Below are 14,080 nucleotides of genomic sequence, written 5' to 3'. Positions count from 1 at the left end.
ACTTACACAGAGAGAGAATTAAAGTTAAAGAGTAATAATTAGAGCGAGAGAGATAGAGAGAGAGTGATTTAGAAAGAGAGATAGAGAGAGAGTTAGATAGGAAAAGAGATATCATTAAAGAGATTTAGCGAGACAAGTATAGAGAGAAAGAGATATACATAAACAATTAGAGAGAGAGTTACATAAACATTTAGAGAGAGAGTTATAATTAGAGAGAGAGAGAGTTACAAAGAGTTAAAGTTAGAGAGAGTTAGAGTGAGAGAGAGAGAATTAGAGAGTGATAGAGTTAGAGAATGAGTTAGAGAGTTTGAGGAAGGGAGAGTGTTAGAGCGAGAGAGAGAGAGAGAGAGAGCAAGAGATAGTTAGAGTTAGAAAGAGAGAGAGAGAAAGAGAGAGAAAGAGAGAGAGAGAGAGAGAGAGAGAGAGAGAGAGAGAGAGTTGGAGAAAGAGTTATAGAGAGATGAAGATAGAGAGAGAGGTACATAAAGTTAATGTTACATAGGTTAGAGAGTGTTAGAGAGTGTTACAGAGGTTAGAGAGTGTTAGAGAGTGAAAGAGTTAGAGAGAGTTAGTGTTAGAGAGTAAGAAAGTAAAAGAGTGAGGGAATTAGGGAGAGAGTAGAGTAGGAGAAAGTTAGAGAGAGAGAAAGTTATAGAGTGAAAGAGTGAAGGAATTAGGGAGACAACGGAGTAAGAGGGAGTTAGAGAGGGAGAAAGAGAGAGTTAGAGAGGGAGAGAGAGAAAGTTAGAGAGAGAGAGAGAGAGAGAGAGAGATGGAGAGAGTAAGTAAGAGAAATCTAGAGAGAGTTAGAGAGATAGAAAGAGTTAGAGAGAGAGAGAGATTTTAACGTAAGAGTCAAAGAGAGAGAGAGAGAGTTAGAGAGTAAGAGAGAGTTAGATAAAGAGAATTAGAGAGAGAAACAGAAAGAGAGAGAGAGAGAGATTTAGTGAGACAAGTAGAGAGAGAGAAAGTTGGAGGGAGGGAGAGAGAGAGAGAGAGAGATAGTTAAAGAGAGTTAGAGAGAGGAGAGAGAGAGCATTAGATTTAGATAAGAGAGAAGAGGATTAGAGAGAGAGAGAGAGAGAGAGAGAGAGAGAGAGTTAGAGTTAGAGAGGGTGTGTGTGTGTGTGTGTGTGTGTGTGTGTGTGTGTGTGAGAGAGAGAGAGAGAGAGAGAGAACGAGAGTTAAAGTTAGAGAGAGAGGGGAGAGACTTAAGGGAGAGAGAGAGAGAGAGAGAGAGAGAGAGAGAGAGCGAGTTAAAGTATATTCAGTTAAAGTTAGAGAGAGAGAGAGAGAAAGAGTTATAGTTAGAGAGTTAGATATCGAGAGAGAGAGAGAGAGAGAGAGAGAGAGAGAGAGAGAGAGTTAGCGTTAGAGAGCGAGTTAAAGTATATTCAGTTAAAGTTATAGAGAATTATTAAATCTATTATGGTAGCTACCACAAAGAGAGAGAGAAAGAGACACACAAAGACAGAAAGAGGTGGAGGGAGAGAGAGAGAGAGAGTGAGAGAGACTTAGAGAGGGAGGGAGAAAAGTAGAGAGAGAGAGAGAGAGTTACAAATAGAGAGAGAGAGAGAGAGAGAGAGAGAGAGTTGGGAGATGGAGAGAGAGAGAGAGAGAGAGAGAGAGAGAGAGAGAGTTAGAGAGTGAGGAGAGAGACAGTTAGAAAGAGAGAGTTAGAGACTGAGAGAGTTAAGAGTAAGAGAGACTTGGAGAGAGGGTGAGTTAGAGTGAGAGAGCTAGATATAGAGGGTGAGTTAGAGAGAGAGATATTTAGAGAGCTCAACGAGTTAAGTTAAAATAAAAGAGTAGAGACAAGAACACACGATTGGGTCCAATTCGCCCCCACATAAGAGTGAGCCCAAGCTTCCTCTTGGTGTATTTTAATTGATTAATATACTCAAAATAGCTTTTTGGGGCTCAAAATACTTCTCAAGCAAAAATAGCTTGCTTTACTTTATATACAAGCTCTTCTTCTAAAATTAAACAATAACCTTATGACCAAGTATTATTTACAACCTTTGTACTAAAATCAAATGTCTATAAGAAAGATTTCATATGTCCAATGTAAATAATTACCCTACCATAGAATAATATGGATGCCGTTCGAAATACAAGAAAAGATGGGCGTCCCACATGATGAAATAATAATCGACCATCGCCCAAAGTCGAGCGTCTCAAAATCTGCCTGACCCCACCGGGTCCCTCCATTAGATAACCCAAGGATCTGTACTTACAACAACTATGCCAATCAAGTAATAAATTAATTCACTAAATTATAAACGCCAATATCCGCATAAAATCCAAATAATTAAAACAATGCAACCAAGAATGTCACACGAATATATGGAGTTATCGGTGTACATTCAAAGTAGGCTATCATCGCTCAGATTAGAAAGATATCCCAACTTAAACCTGTCTAGGAGAATTCATACTAAATAAAAGCATAGGAATATAAATTCCATGAATTACTCAGAGAGAGAGAGAGAGAGAGAGAGAGAGAGAGTTAAAGTTAAAGAGAGTTAGGATTATAGAGGGTTAGAGTAAAAGAGTTTGAGAGAGAGAGAGAGAGAGATGTTGAGTTAGAGAGAGAGAGGGAGTTCGAGTTTGAGTTCGAGTTCAAGGTAGAGAGAGAGAGAGAGAGAGAGAGAGAGAGAGAGAGAGAGAGAGAGAGAGAGAGAGAGAGGGTTGGAATTACACAAAGTTAAAGTTAGAGAGAGTTAGAGAGTGTTAGAGAGAGATTTTGAGTTAGACAGTGAGAGAGTTAGAGAGAGAGAGAGAGAGAGAGAAAGAGAGAGTTAAAGATGGAGAGAGATAGTTTAGAGACAATTAGAGGAAGTTAGAGAGAGATATAGATGTAGAGAGAGAGTTATAGAGAAAGAGACTTACATAGAGAGAGAGTGAGAGTTCAAGAGAAAGAATTTGAGAGAGAGTGAATTAGTAAGAGAGATAGAGAGAGAAAGAGATATAGTTAAAGAGATTTAGAGAGACAAATAGAGAGAGATATAGAGAAACATTTAGGGTTAGAGAGAGAGCTACAGTTAGAGAGGGAGAGAGAGCGTTACTAAGAGTTAAAGTTATAGAGAGTTAAAGTGAGAGTGAGAGTTAGAGAGTGATAGAGTCAGAGAATGAGTTAGAGAGTTCGAGAGAGCAAGAGTGTTAGCGGAAGAGAGAGAGAGAGAGAGAGAGAGAGAGAGAGAGAGAGAGAGAGATAAGAGTTAGAGAGACGGTGAGTTAGAGTAAGAGAGCTACATACAGAGGGTGAGTTAAAGAGAGATATATTTAGAGAGAGACATGTTAAGTTAAAATAGAAGAGTAGAGACAAGAACATAGGATTGGGTCCAAATTTCCCCCACAGAAGAGTGAGCCCAAGGTTCCTCTTGGTGTATTTTAATTGATTAATATACTCAAAATAGATTTTTGGGGCTCAAAATACTTCTTAAGCAAAAATAGCTTGCTTTACTTTATATACAAGCTCTTCTTCTAAAATTAAACAATAACCTTATGACCAAGTATTATTTACAACCTTTGTACTAAAGTCAAATGTCTATAAGAGAGATTTCATATGTCCAATGTAAATAATTACCCGCTTCCATAGAATAATATGGATGCCACTCAAAATAGAAGAAAAGATGGGCATCCCACATTATGAAATAATAATCCACCATCACCCAAAGTAGAGCACCTCAAAATTTGCCTGACCCCACTAGCTCCCTCCATTATACAATCGAAGGATCTGCACTTACAACAACTATGCCAATCAATTAATAAATTAATTGACTAAATTACCAACACAAACATCTACAAAAAATCTAAATAGTTAAAACAACGCAACTAATACTGTCACATGAATATATGGAGTTACTGGTCTTCGTTCAAAGTAGGCTATGATCGCTCAGATTCAGAAAGATGTCTCAATTTAAAATCGTCTAGGAGAATTCATAATAAATAAAAACATAGGAATATAAACTCCATGAATTACTCCTCATGAGAGGAGAGAGAGAGAGAGAGAGAGAGAGAGAGAGAGAGAGAGAGAGAGAGAGAGTTAAAGAAAGTTAGGATTACAGAGGGTTAGATTAAATGAGTTAGGGAGAGAGAGGGAGAGGGAGAGGGAGAGAGAGATGTTTAGTTAGAGAGAGAGAGAGAGGGAGTTCAAGTTCGAGGTCAAGGTAGAGAGAGAGGGGGGTTGGAGTTACACAGAGTTAAAGTTAGACAGAGTTTGAGTTAGACAGAGTCAAAGTGAGAGAGTTAGAGAGAGAGAGAGATACTTAGAGAGAGAGAAAGAGTTAGAGAGAGACATAGATGGAGAGAGAGAGTTATAGAGAGAGAGACTTACACAAAGAGAGAGTTAAAGTTAAAGAGAAAGAATTAGAGCGAGAGAGATAGAGAGAAAGTGAATCAAAAAGAGAGATAGAGAGAAAGTGAATCAGAAAGAGAGATAGAGAGAAAAAGAAATATAGTTAAAGATATTTAGAGAGATAGAGAGAAAAAGAGATATAGTTAAATTGAATCAAAAAGAGAGATAGAGAGAAAAAGAGATATAGTTAAAGATATTTAGAGACACGTAGAGAGAGAAATAGATACAGAGAAACATTTAGAGAGAGAGTTATAGTTAGAGAGAGAGAGAGTTACAGAGAGTTAGAGTGAGAGAGAGAGAATTAGAGAGTGATAGAGTTAGAAAGTTCGAGAGAGGGAGAGTGTTAGCGAGAGAGAGAGAGAGAGAGAGAGAGAGAGAGAGAGAGAGAGGGAGAGGGGGAGAGAGAGAGTGACAATTAGAGAGAGAGAGTGAGAGAGTGAGAGAGAGTTAGAGTTAGAAAGGTAGAGAGAGAGCGAGAGAGAGAGAGAGAGAGAGAGAGAGAGAGAGATGAAGATAGAGGAAGAGGTACATAGAGTTAATGTTGCTACTACAAAGAGTTAGAGAGTGTTAGAGAGTGAAAGAGTTAGACAAAGTTATAGAGTGTTAGAGAGTAAGAAAGTAAAAGAGTGAGGGAATTAGGGAGAGAGTAGGGTAAGAGAGAGAGAGAGAGTGAGTGAGTGAGAAAGTAAAAGAGTGAGGAAATTAGGGAGACAGTAGAGTAAGAGAGATTTAGAGAGGGAGAGAGAGAAAGTTAGAGAGATAAAGAGAAAGAAAGAGAGAGAGAGCGAGCGAGAGAGAGAGAGAGAGAGAGAGAGAGAGAGAGAGAGAGAGATGGAGAGAGAAAGTAAGAGAAATCTAGAGAGAGTTAGGGAGATATGAAGAGAGATAGAAAGAGTTAGAGAGAGAGAGATTGTTAACGTAAGAGTCAAAGAGAGAGAGTTAGAGAGTAAGAGTGGGAGTTAGAGAAAGAGTGAGAGAGAGAGAAATAGAGAGAGCGACGGTAAGAGAGAGAGAGATAGAGAGATTTAGTGAGACAAGTAGAGAGAGAGAGACATGGAGGGAGTAAGAGAGAAATATAGTTAAAGAGAGTTACAGAGAGAGAGAGACAGAGAGAGAGAGAGAGAGAGAATTAGAGTTAGAGAAGAGAGAGTCAAAGAGGGTTAGAGAGAGAGAGAGTTATGGAGGGTGAGAGAGAGCGAGAGAGAGTTAGAGCTGAAGAGGGTGTGTGTGTGTGTGTGTGTGTGTGTGTGTGTGTGAGAGAGAGAGAGAGAGAGAGAGAGAGAGAGAAAGAGAGAGAGAACTAGAGTTAGAATTAGAGAGAGAGAGAAGAGACTTAGGGTGAGGGGGAGAGAGAGAGAGAGAGAGAGAGAGAGAGAGAGAGAGAGTTAGAGTATATTCAATTAGAGTTATAGGGAGTTATTTAATCTGTTATGGTAGCTGCCACATAGTGGCTCCAAGTGGTAGCTTCCCTATTTGGGAGTTAAAGGGTGAGAGAGAGAGAGACAGAAAGAGGTGGAGAGAGAGAGAGAGAGAGAAGAGAGAAGAGAGAGAGAGAGAGAGAGAGAGAGGGAGAAAATCAGAGAGATAGAGAGAGTTACAAAGAGAAAGAGAGAGAGACAGAGACGGAAAAAATTAGAGAGATAGAGAGAGTTACAAAGACAGACAAAGAGAGAGAGAGAGAGAGAGAGAGAGAGAGAGAGAGTTAGAGTATATTCAGTTAACATTATAGGGAGTTATTTAATTTGTTATGGTAGCTGCCACATAGTGGCTCCAAGTGGTAGCTTCCCTATTTGGGAGTTAAAGGGTGAGAGAGAAAGAGAGAGAGAAAGAGGTGGAGGGAGAGAGAGAGAGAGAGAGAGAGAGAGAGAGAGAGAGAGAGAGAGAGAGAGAGGGGGAGAGAAAATTAGAGAGATAGAGTTACACACACAGAGAGAGAGAGAGAGAGAGAGAGAGAGAGAGAGAGAGAGAGAGAGAGAGAGAGAGAGTTGAAGAGAGTTAGAGATAGAGAGAGAGAGAGAGAGAGAGAGAGAGCGTTAGAGAGTGAGTAGAGAGAGAGTTAAGAGTTAGAGAGACTTAGGGAGAGGGTGAGTTAGAGTGAGAGAGCTAGATATAGAGGGTGCGTTAAGAGTTAGAGAGACTTAGGGAGAGGGTGAGTTAGAGTGAGAGAGCTAGATATAGAGGGTGAGTTAAGAGTTAGAGAGACTTAGGGAGAGGGTGAGTTAGAGTGAGAGAGAGAGAGTTAAGAGTTAGAGAGACTTAGGGAGAGGGTGAGTTAGAGTGAGAGAGCTAGATATAGAGGGTGAGTTAAGAGTTAGAGAGACTTAGGGAGAGGGTGAGTTAGAGTGAGAGAGCTAGATACAGAGGGTGAGTTAGAGAGAGAGATCTTTAGAGAGCTTTACAAGTTAAGTTAAAATAAAATAGTAGAGACAAGAACATAGGATTGGGTCCAATTTGCCCCCACATAAGAGTGAGCCCAAGCTTCCTGTTGGTGTATTTTAATTGATTAATATACTCAAAATAGCTTGTTGGGGCTCAAAATACTTCTTAAGCAAAAATAGCTTGCTTTACTTTATATACAAGCTCTTCTTCTAAAATTAAATATATACCTATAATAGTCCTCCCATTTGAGGAAGCAACTATCCTTAGTTGTGTAAAAGAAAAATGCTATACTGTGAGGTCCCTGTTCCCACCGAGCAACGGATTCGGGGTACTAGCAGCGGAAGTAGCACTTCTCGCACGGGACAGGGGTCCCACACTCGGGGCCTCGCCCACGGATATCCGGACAAAGAGACTAATCCGTCGGTTTGTCCAAGACCGAAACCGGAAAAACTTCCTTTACCCGGAAAGCACGGGCGATTCCACCAGGATAACTCTTTACTCTAACGTAGTCAAGATCATTTACTGATCAAGCTGATCTGACTGCACCTTTAACGGTACTTGGTCAAATCAAGGAAGAACTTGCACTTGGATCATTGGGATCAACGCTTTTTTTCCGATCAAGAGGCACAGCCGTTGATTCCTATCCATAGAACAATTTCTATCCGGAATTTACTTCATCTATCGTAATAATAGAAATTAAATCTCGATTTACGGATCCATCAGTCCAGCCTAACCCCATCCGATCCCATGGGTTAGCCAACCGCCCAACCATTGTAGTGATGGGATCCAATTTGGAATTTGGTTAGGTTTTGTCCCGGGTACCAAGGAAAAGAGTTCCAAGGCCCCCTAGCCGGAAGTTCATGCAAACATAAAACTAGTCATACCACTTACACACCCAATATGAAATTGCCTTTTTCTTAGCATCAACTAGCTTTAAAACAATCCTTTAATAAAACCATTATGTCACTGATGACAATCCTCAAAGTCTCTGGTTGAATCCTTATTTCCAGTCATTCTTTCATCGGTATACTTATGGCATCATTGGCAACCAAAACGCTCACCACCTGTTCTCTCAGGGGCCTTTTCCATGGTTCCTAGCTCATAGTAACCGGCAATATATTCATATAATAGAATGGAGTCTCCATGGAAGATCAGCAAGATCAACCCACAGATCCATATAAAAGAGCCATGGACTCATCTGTTGAGGACCAGCAAGGTCAATCAACCAGATCCATGCCCAGTTTCAGAAAACAACTCTTACTCCTTATTCCAATATCTTCCACGACGCACGTGTGGGTATCTTCGGCGACCAGAGCCCGAGCACCGTATGGTCAGCACCCTCTAGGATCCTTCGCAGGTGACCTAGCGCTTCACTCATAGGCCGCTTCCTTGGTCCCTCATCCACCGTACCGGAAGCTCACCATTTAAATCGAGCCGAGGCTGGTCAAGACCTCGATCGACCTTGCTACGCGAGACGTCCTCCATTGACTCTCCGTCAGCAGTTGCAACTTTATCAGTTCAGTCTTCATGACCTTAATCCTCAAGACGGTCAAAATGGCTTCTCCAGCATTCTTGACATAAAACAGTTATTTACAAACAGTCACAAATACAATTTCTACAACGAACTCTTGTCTTTCCATATTATCCACTCTCGACCACATTACTTATTCCACATTCCATTCAGTGTGTACTCGTTCTCATCCATTCACTCATATAGACTACATTATCTCACATACATCTTCATATTCATTATTCTACATACATATCCATGTTCGTACGTCCACATCATACATCCAATTTCACATTCATACATACGCATCTACATGCATACATCCACATCTACATTCATACATCCATACCTCCATTTCCACATCCACACATCCACATTCATATTCATACATCCACATCTACATACATACATCCATACATCCACATCTACATACATACATCCATTTTCACATCCTCATTCATACATACACATCCACATACATACATACACATCCGTATCTACATCCATACATCCACATCACATCAACATTCACATTCATACATATACATCTACATGTATACATCCACATCACATTCATACAACCATATTACATCCATTCTCGTCCTAACACATCCCATATACATCTTAACACATCCTAACTCATCTTAACACATTCTATCACATCTCATACACATCTTATCACATCTTTTTACATCTCATACACCTCTTATCACATCCTATCACTTTCCATACGCATCTTATCAAATCTTATCACATCTCATACACATCTTATCACATCTTTTACATCTCATACACCTCTTATCACCTCTTATCACTTTCCATACGCATCTTATCAATTCTTATCACATCTCATACACCTCTTATCACATCCTATCACTTTCCATACGCATCTTATCAATTCTTATCACTTCTCATACACCTCTTATTCACATCCTATCACTTTCCATATGCATCTTATCAATTCTTATCACATCTCATACACTCTTATTACCTCTTATCACATTTCATATCTTGTTTTTTTTATAAAGAGAATTCTTATATTTGATATAAGATTTCTCTACACATTTATTTATACATAAATTCCATTTAAGGAGACTAACACTTTCGAATTTAAAATCAATCTTTTATGCATCTTCTTATGCATAAATTCAATTTGGTAGGAAATTACACTTTTAGAATAAAAGAATTTCTCTTATGCATCTAAGTTAAGCATAAAATCCATTTATGAGGAAAATCACACTTTTAGTATAAAAAGAATATCTTTTATGCATACCTATATGCATGAATTCCAATATGATAAAAGTAACACTCTTACAATAAAATAATCAACTTTTATGCATACCTCTATGCATGAAATTTAATTATGATAAAAGTCACACTTTTATAATAAAATAATCAACTTTTATGCATACCTCTATGCAATGAAATCCAATATGATAAAAGTAACACTTTTGATATAAAAAATTTTCCTTTATGCATACTTCTATGCATGAAAATTAAAAATGATAAAAGTAACACTTTTGATATAAAAATTTTCCTTTATGCATACTTCTATGCATGAAAAATTAAAAATGATAAAATAACACTTTTGATATAAAAATTTATCCATCTATGCATGAAATAAAAATGGTAAAAATAACACTTTTGATATAAAAATTTATCCATTATGCATACTTCTATGCATGAAATAAAAATGGTAAAAATAACACTTTTGATATAAAAATTTATCCATTATGCATGAAAATAAAAATGGTAAAAATAACACTTTTGATATAAAAATTTATCCATTATGCATACTTCTATGCATGAAATAAAAATGGTAAAAATAACACTTTTGATATAAAAATTTATCCTTTTATGCATACTTCTATGCATGAAAATAAAAATGATAAAAATAACACTTTTGATATAAAAATTTATCCATTATGCATACTTCTATGCATGAAATAAAAATGGTAAAAATAACACTTTTGATATAAAAATTTATCCATTATGCATACTTCTATGCATGAAATAAAAATGGTAAAAATAACACTTTTGATATAAAAATTTATCCATTATGCATGAAAATAAAAATGGTAAAAATAACACTTTTGATATAAAAATTTATCCATTATGCATACTTCTATGCATGAAATAAAAATGGTAAAAATAACACTTTTGATATAAAAACTTATCCTTTATGCATGATATTAAAATTCAATTTCTCCATGATTGTAATGAAATTCTTTCAATTAATCTAGGATGATAAGTCCTAGAATATGGTAGGAAGTCCTCTTTTTATGCTTTGAATGAGATTATTTTATGCATAATTTTTATAAAAATTTTGCCATAGCTCCGCTGCTATGACTGATAAATCTCAATTTTTTCTAAGGGATAAAGCTTATCATTAAGGAAATAAAAATGATCTCTAATTGGCTCATTAATCCATAATGGATTGAATCATCAATATACATAAACTAAAAGCATAGAAAAAAGCCATTAATTTGGCCTCAAGCATAGCTTAATCTTGGGTTAAGGAAAAGCTTTATGAAAGCTTGATTTGGATTGAGAATGTTCATGAGTATGACCATTTCTTGAGTGAGAGAGAGAAATTACATAAAAACTATTAGAATTTAAACATAAATGAAAATTAACTTCAATAGCATTTATTAAATTATGTAACTCTTCACTACTAATCACCAATTAACTTCAAATAGCATTTAAAAAACCATACCAATTAAGCTTCTCAAGCTTGAGAGGGGTTGAGAAGAGAGAACCATTGAGAAATTATAGAAAGATCAATATTCACTAATTACCTTACAACTTGCTTGATTCTTTGTTCACGGTAGAGGCCCCCAACCAATCAATTGGTTAAGTATGTTGATGGAGCCACTAATGGGGATTGAAGAAAGAGGGAAGCTCCAAAAACTAGTGAATTATTAAATGAATTCACAGTTCTTGGCTTAGGTGGAGTAGAGTAACGATGCATAAACACTATCTATTTTTCAACAAGGGGGAGCTTCTATTTATAGGAAAAATTGAGCTCCTAACCAAACAAACTGATTCTAGAATTTTCTAAATCAGTTTGGTCAATATTTGACCATTTTTAGGTCAGTTAAGCTAAACTTTTGGAACTAGACTTGAATGAGGAGAGAGGAGAGATGAAATATCTCAATTTTTATGAGTTTAAAACTCATTCAAGCATGTGAAATATGCACCTCCTTTAAAGAACTCCCCTTCCTTACATATGTGTCATAATGGAATCATTTTAATATTGCTCATAGTTTTTTTTTTACTAATAAACTTGTACATTTTCAACTCTTCATCTTGTGTGAAATATGCACCTCCTTTAAAGAATTCCCCTTCCTTACATATGTGTCATAATGGAATCATTTTAATATTGCTCATAGTTTTTACTAATAAACCTTGTACATTTTCAACTCTTCATCTTATGTGAAATATGCACCTCCTTTAAAGAATTCCCCTTCCTTACATATGTGTCATAATGGAATCATTTTAATATTGCTCATAGTTTTTTTACTAATTAAACCTTGTACATTTTCAACTCTTCATCTTATGTGAAATATGCACCTCCTTTAAAGAATTCCCCTTCCTTACATATGTGTCATAATGGAATCATTTTAATATTGCTCATAGTTTTTTACTAATAAACCTTGTACATTTTCAACTCTTCATCTTATGTGAGCATTTACTCATTTTGGATACCCAAAATTATCTCATATTTTTAATATTGCTCATAGTTTTTTACTAATAAACCTTGTACATTTTCAACTCTTCACCTTATGTGAGCATTTACTCATTTTTGGGTATCTTCTTTTTACAAATTTCGATTTATCTCTTCCCTACACATGGATTGATGCTATTGGCCCATAGGAACTTAATTGGACCATAGTCTAAAGATTTCTGAAAATCTAGACCCTTAGACTAAGGTTCTTTATACCTATTTCCAATTAATTCCAATTGCACATTGGAAAATTCTTTTTGAATTTATGTTTCAGGGGAACTCATTTGAATTATAAGAGATATTTTTCTATCCAAAAATACTCAAAATCTGAATATTCTCTCTCTAGAATAATTTTTCTCTCTCTAGGCTAAAATAGTTAGCAACAGGGTCTTTATATTTCTGAAGAGGGTTGATTACAGGGGAAGATACTAGACATCAAAAGGGGTTGGGGGAGGAATCTTACATATACCTACAAGATTATGCTTGTAGGTATTGATGTCATAACCTGCAAGGTAAATTCAGAGGTTCCTATAGTATACCATAAACATACTCAGAGGTTCATTAACCAAGCATGGCTAAGAGGCACAAAAGGCATGTCTCAGAGGCTCGGGTGTAAACATGGACTGCAACAATAAAAACTCGTGTGACACATAAACTGGTGGTCCTCACACTCATCATCAAATCACAAGTAATATGCACAAAACAACCTATTAACATAAGTAAACAATAACCTTATGACCTGATAAAAAACAGAAGCAGGAGACAGCACACACAAGGGAAGCAAACCCTAATCCATATCCATCAAACCATAAAGAAAGAGAGAAGCCATAGTCACCATATCTCTCACACACACAAAAGGGGAACACAACATAGTGTTATGTCCACACTACAAAGTAAACCTAATGTAATGTCCACACCACACATGACCAGCTGAACGCGGTCATAAACACACCACACGATATCTATCTACCATACTGTCACTCTGTCAGCACCCATGTGCTATCCTCCAGCTGTATACGAGCTTGACATTTCAACACTCCCCCTCAAGCTCGACATGTCCATCTCTAGGACTCCCAATCTAGTATGGAAATACTCGAACTTATCCTTACCAAGTGCTTTGGTAAAGATATCTGCAACTTGCTCATCTGTCTGCACATATGTCAAATCAACATGCCCATCTAGCACCTTCTCTCTGATGAAATGATAGTGGACCTCAATATGTTTGGTCCTGGCATGATAAACTGGGTTGCTAGCAAGCTGAATACTACTCATGTTGTCACAATGAATGACAACTCTCATATCACTCTGTATCCTGACATCATCTAGCAACTTTTTCAACCACATAGCCTCACATGCAGCTATGGCTGCTCCACGATACTCTGCCTCTGTGGTAGATAAAGCAACTGTAGGTTGCTTTTTACTGCTCCAACTCACAGCTCCACTACCAAGGCTGAAAACATAGCCACTGGTAGATCTCCTGTCATATGCACTACCGGCCCAATCTGCATCTGTATATCCATAGACATGCATGTCTTTTCCTGCCTCATAGAAAAGACCATAATGCACGGTAGTTTTGACGTATCTCAGAATCCGTCTCACAGCATCCAAGTGAGGTTTTACGAGGACTCTACATAAACTGACTCACCAAACCAACTGCATAACTGAGGTCTAGCCTCGTAATGGTCATGTAGATAAGGCTACCAACCATTTGCCTGTACATGGTGATATCATCAAGCTCATCACCCAAATGAGCCCTAAGCTTCATGTTTTGCTCTAATGGTGTCAACATTGGTTTGCATGCTGTCATACCATACTTTGCCAGCATGTCAAGGTGCATATTGCCTTTGCACCAACCATATACCCGTGCCTGTTCTAATCACCTCAATGCCAAGAAAGAACCTCAAATCACCAAGGTCTTTCATATCAAACTCTTTGCATAAAGAGGTCTTAACCTCATCAATGCCTTTCCCACAATCACCTGTGATAATCAGATCATCAACATAAATGACTATCATCACGATACCATCATGTGTCTTCTTCACATAAAGTGAAGAGTCTGCATTTCCAACCACAAATCCAATACTGACAAGATATCTATTGATCTTGT

The sequence above is a fragment of the Cibotium barometz genome, chromosome 1, assembly GCF_041138505.1.
Source record: "Cibotium barometz isolate CiBa-2024 chromosome 1, ASM4113850v1, whole genome shotgun sequence".
NCBI classification, from domain to species: domain Eukaryota; kingdom Viridiplantae; phylum Streptophyta; class Polypodiopsida; order Cyatheales; family Cibotiaceae; genus Cibotium; species Cibotium barometz.
The sequence above is the reverse complement of the archived record's forward strand: the minus strand, read 5'-3'. Positions refer to the sequence as shown.